Source organism: Papio anubis, chromosome 8 (assembly GCF_008728515.1).
Source record: "Papio anubis isolate 15944 chromosome 8, Panubis1.0, whole genome shotgun sequence".
Lineage (NCBI taxonomy): Eukaryota > Metazoa > Chordata > Mammalia > Primates > Cercopithecidae > Papio > Papio anubis.
The window spans coordinates 118,947,136-118,953,165 of record NC_044983.1 but is presented as its reverse complement, the minus strand read 5'-3'; positions in this window follow the sequence as shown (position 1 = coordinate 118,953,165).

Below are 6,030 nucleotides of genomic sequence, written 5' to 3'. Positions count from 1 at the left end.
TCAGTGATAAGCAAAGTAATAGTTATGGTTAGCATTCAATGAGTGCCTATTATTTGCCAGTCATTCTGCTAAATGTCGTCATTTATCATGACATTTAATCCTCACTCTAACCCTACAAAACAGCTACTAGTGTCCTCATTTCACTGCTAAGGAACCTGAGATTAAGCAATTTACCCAGGGACACATGGTTTGATAGCAAAGACTTAGCCAGACAATCTGACACCAAACACCTTAATGGTAACTGCTGCACACGGCAAACTTATTTTCGTTCAATCCCCCATAAATAAAAACTTGTTATTGCTCAGAGTATTCAGAGGGATGAGGATAAAAGAGATTTTAACTATGATCCAGGCTGCTGACAGACCCAGAAATCGCTCTCTGACAGCAGCTTGGAGTGACTAAGAGGTGGATGTTTTCAGAGTGTCAGGCCTGACCTCAAAGTCATTCAGGCTCAAAACAAAACTTTCTCTGAGTCCTGATGTTCTTAAAAACCACAGGTCCATTCCCATCGTACAGGGACACCGTACCCCATCCTGCGAAAACAATACCCTGGCCCTCTCCCCTCAGGGCCTGGAAAATGTTTCTGGCGTCTTTGCAGAAATGGGAAACTGGAGCAGGGAGGAGGTAAGGAGGAAAGGAAAGAAGGGGGAAAACCCAGTGTCTATGTATGTGAAACGTAGCACAGGGCTAAGCTAATGAAAGAACATATTTCCAAAATTGGAACCAAAACATATTTTACAAACTCTCTTGGCCTTGCAGGGGATTAGCTGCTAACGGACATGACCGTGGGTACCACTCTCTGTTTACAAGCTTCCTGTCTGTCCCGCATGTAGACGTGACTTTCTGTGTCCTCCATGAAGGGCTGATTATCCAGTTACCTGGGCTGCATAAACTCAAACAATTCCCAGAGTCTCTTGGACAAGACTCGAGGAGCAAGGTCCAGAGGGGCACTGGCTGTGGACATATTTTCACTGTCAGCTCACAAATGTGTGTCTTCAACGGTGTCCCCACCAGAAACAACAGGACTGAACACTTCAAAAATGCCAGTGTCGTGAAAGACAAACAAAGGCTAAGGAACTGTTCCAGATTAAAGGAGATTAAAGGGACATGACAAACAAATACAGTGCATGATCCTTGATTGCATTTGGAGGAGGGGAGTGGAAGTTTCTGTAAAGGATATGATTGGGGCAACTGGCAAAATTCAACTACAGAGTGTCTGTTAGATCACAGCGTTATGCCAAAGTTAAATCTGAACATGATCCTTGTACTGATTCAGGATACGAATGGACAATGGCCAGACCATATGTAAAAATAGAACTTTGACCCACAAGCTGCAGAAGCCTGTCCAGGAAACCAACCCCTTATCTACAATAACCAGCCCAGAAAACCAGCCTGCTGTAATTCAGACTTGCAGGAAGCCAGGTTTCTATCTCTAGTGACAATCCAGGAGGCTAAACAGTAACTTCTGTAACAGTCTACTCAAAATGGCCAGGACTTGCTTAGGAACAGACAACTTCCCTGATTTTTGTTCCCACTTCCAATTTAGGACCAACCAGAGAAAGCCAGGAAGGCACTCCTAAAACCAATCATAGAAGACACCCTGCTTCTAGTTCACTGCCTTCAGCTTCCCCAGGCCAACCCTTTTGTCCACCTGAAACCTTCCTGCTTTCCTCTTTATGAGCATTCCCACTCCTCTGCCTGCTTTTGAGTCTCTGCCAAAAGGCACGTGATGGTGCTGACTCCCATGCCGCAGCAAGCTCTGAATAAACAGCCTTTGCTTTTCTCATTTGATTGGTCTTCATTTATTTCCGCAACACCGTGGTTATATGAGACAAAGCACTTGTTCATGGGAAACACACACTGAAGTGTTTAGGGGTAAAGAGTGCACCCTTAATCCTCAAATGGTTCAGAAATATATATACACACACACATCCAGAGAGGGAGGGAGCAAGGAAGCAAATGTGGTAACCACATAACATGACACATACATAACACATTACAATGGAATGAACTGGTTAAGTCCAACCAGTTCCAAGAACTCAGCTTAGCCTTAAGAAGATGGCCGATCTCCAGACATCCTTGCAATCCTGCGTGAGCCATTGGCATCGTGCGGCCCAGGGTACATGTGAGAACTGATAATGAGAGCCCCCTGATTCTTCTGTTCACATAACAATTAGTGAACCTGGGTGAATGGTATGGGAGTTCTTTATACCAGCAGTCCCCAGGGACTGGTTTCGTGGAAGACAATTTGTCCAAGGACTAGGGGCAGGGGATGGTTTCAGGATGAGTCAAGCCCATTACATTTATTGTGCACTTTATTTCTATTATTATTACATCGTAATATAGAATGAAGTAATTATACAGTTGACCATAATGTAGAAGCAGTGGGAGCCCTGTGCTTGCTTTCCTGCAACTAGATGATCCCATCTAGGGGTGATGGGAGACAGTGACAGATCATCAGGCATTAGATTCTCATAAGAAGCATGCAACCTAGATGCCTAAGTTCACAATAGGGTGTGAGCTCCTATGAGAATCTAATGCTGCCACTGATCTGACAGGAGACGGAGCTCGGAGGTAATGCAAGCCACTGGGAGCAGCTGTAAATACAGATGACGCTTCACTCACTCGCCTGCTCCCCACCTCCTGCTGTGCTGCCCAGTTCCTAGCAGGCCACAAACTGGTAGCAGTTCGTGGCCCCGGGGTTGGGGACCCCTGCTTTATACTATTTTTCCAACTCTTTTGTTAAGTTTGAAAGTATTTTAGTATAAAACTTTTTTTTTTTAAGTGTTTCCAGCTGATGGCTCACATCCCGACCAAACATCTCACACCTGCTTGCCTAAGATGCTGGACAATGGATTTGAGTTTTATCCATGCTGCTTTGTTTCCTTTTGCAGAACCATGAATGCAGAAGCCCAGGCTCTCTCAGCTTATCCCCTGAAAAATGATCATGTCCTCCCCACCCCCAGCACTCTCCTAACCCTCGTTGGCAGTTCTCTGTTTGGGTCACTGACAAGCATAGAGAATCAGGGTGATCTTGAAGTCCCTTCTCCTTTCTTTCTGGGTCAAGAAGAACAGGAGAATCGGGGTGCTGCTCTCATTATCAGTTCTCACACGCACCCTGGGCCTCGTGATGCCAATGGCTCATGAACTGGGATTGCAAGGATGTTTGGAGATTGGCCATCTTCTTAAGGCTAAGCTGAGTTCTTGGAACCGGCTGGACTTAACCATTACATTCCAAAGCTGTTGTATGTGACAATTCCCCAACCTGGGCTCCTGATTCCCCTTTGTTCCTTGCAACATATTGAGGTGTCCTCTTAATTTTCAAGCCTCTCTTATCCCTTAACATAGAGTTTCTTAACTGTGGCTGCACATTGGAATCATCTAGAAGCTTTAAAACAACACTGTGTCCCATGCCCCAGCCACTCTTATTCAACCATTCCAAGGTGCAGACTGGGACTGGATTTTTTTTTTTTTTTTTCCTTTTGGTTTTGGTTTGAAGCTCCTCAGAAGATTCTTATGTGGAATGAGAGTCTAATGTGTGCAACCAAGATTGAGAACTGCTGCCCTAACATGTTGTTCACAGGAAATGCACTTTACAACATTTAGAGATAGAAGACCAGGATGTCTGCATGTAATCTCAAATGGTTCAGAAAAAAAAAATATATATATATATATATATATTTGGAGACAGGGAGGAAGTGATAATGTGTATATCTATGAAGCTCTTCCCTTCCAGATTTTCATCGTTCTGATAACTTTAGAGAGATTCCTGATCGTTTCCTCCAGGTTTGACCTCCCTGAAGCCCCCACTTAGGGGCAATTTCCCTGAAGTGGTTAGGATTCATTCAACCTTTACAAAAGTGATTTATTTGAAAGTCTTTCTCAACAACAAATTAAGGAAAGATGAACAAAGTGAAAGCTTGCTCTGATCTATCACAATCAAAGGTAATCATCACAACAAGCAAACTCACCCTGTCTGTATTTACAAGGTAAAAACCCCAGAAGCACTACAGCACACGTCCCCTCGTGACCCTATGAGTTGTTACAAAGCAAAAAACAACACATCATTCAGACGCAGTTATAAGATACTGAAAATACATGGGGCAAAGAGATGATGAAATTGCACCAGATTTACAGCAACAGGTGGCAGCCTCTCCTCTTAGGCATATGTGTGGTCATCTGGCCTCTCGGTCACACGAAAGAGAGAACAAGGAGAGCCAGCACCAGGAAGTCTGTTGAAAGATCTGTGGCTAGGATTCAGAACGGGGGGGCCATGAGACACTGGAAAAGCATGCATTTGCCCAATTCTCAGTCCAAGTGTTCATTAGAGTCATATACGGAGGCTTCTGAAAATGTCTATCTCCAATCCCCAGCCTCATTCAATTAAATCAGTATCTTTAGGTAGGGCCCAGGCACTGGTGTGTTTTAAAGCTCCCCAGATAGTCTGAACGTGCTTCCCGCTTGACTTTAAATATCACCTCCACATGGAATTCTCTTATCTCGCCAGTCAGGCAGGACGCTGAGTTCTTCATGCCTTCTGATCCAAGTTCTGTAGCCACATCACTTTTCTTCCCCCACCCCCATTCCTTCTTCTTCCCCTACCCCCATCCCCTTCACTCTGCCTCTTCTCATATCACCCTTTCCCCATTACACACACATGTACACACACACTCATATACACACACTCACACAACCCTACACACAGGCCAACAGAGCAAAAATCCCAGCAAGCCCATTTGAGTCGTTACAGTTTCTGCATAAGAGCCATTTTCTCAATTACACTATGAGTTTCAAGGAGCAGGTATCTCCCCTTACCCTGTGGGGCCCCTGGCAGCATCTAGCAAAGTCTCTAGCTCAGGTAGGAAGATGGCTTGAGCCTGAGAAGCCGAGGCTGCAATGAGCCATGATCATACTACTGCACTCCAGCCTGAATGACAGAGAGAGATCCTGTCAAAAAAAAAAAAAAAAAAACCCAGAAAGAAAGAAAAGAAAAGCACCAATTGGCTAAAGGGTTGGTTGATCTATTCCACCAAAACTATCCAAAAACAGACTCACTGAACCCAAGACTTGGTATCCTAGGGCAGCATCAGACAGCCACCGAATATTAAGTGCCATGGACTGGATTTGAATTCTGGCTCCAACACTTATGAGCTATGAGAGTTTAAATAAATGACTCAAGGCGTTTTCTTAAGCCTCACTTTCTGTACCAACCAAATGCAAATAATATTAATATCCAACTTATAAGGCTGTTAGACAATATTAATACATGCAAAGCACTTTGCAACTTCAAAGCGTCTGACAGATAATAAACATTCAATACACGGCAGCAATTTTCAATAGTCACATCTGTGGACCGAAGTCCACAGAAATGACCCCCAAAGTCCAACTCAATCATGTGTAACATCTTTTCTAAACAGTGACAATGGTTCACAAAAACAGCCTCCAGATGGTACACGGCCCACTGCTCTGTGGTTTGCTCCAATATTCCAGTGTCCTGTCCGAGTGACCCTGCAGCTCAATTCTGACTATTCTCACTTTCAAGAAGCCACCCATGAAGTGTCAATCCATGACTCATCTGTTTCATTCTTCCCTTACAACAAGATACGGAGCAGGTGGGAAGACTACTGAGTTCAATTCTAGAAATCAGGCCAAGTATCCAGATTCTTAGGGATGCCCATCGGTCACACAGAAGGTCTTATGCATGAATGAATCGCCTGTAGGGCTTGCCACAAAGGCAGGGTGTGGGTTCCACTCCCAGAGACTCTGTTTCCATGGATCTGGACTCGATCCTTGACCCTTTTTAACAAATGGGCCAGGTGATTCTGAGGCAGGCAGTGGTGGTGCCATTCCTAAATAAACACTGATTTTTTTTTTTTTTTTTGAAACCGAGTCTCACTCTGTCACCCAGGCTGGAGTGTAGTGGTGCAATCTCGTCTCACTGCAACCTCTGCCTCCCAGGTTCAAGCAATTCTCCTGCCTCAGCCTCCTGAGTAACTGGGATTACAGGCATGTACCACCACACCCAGCTTA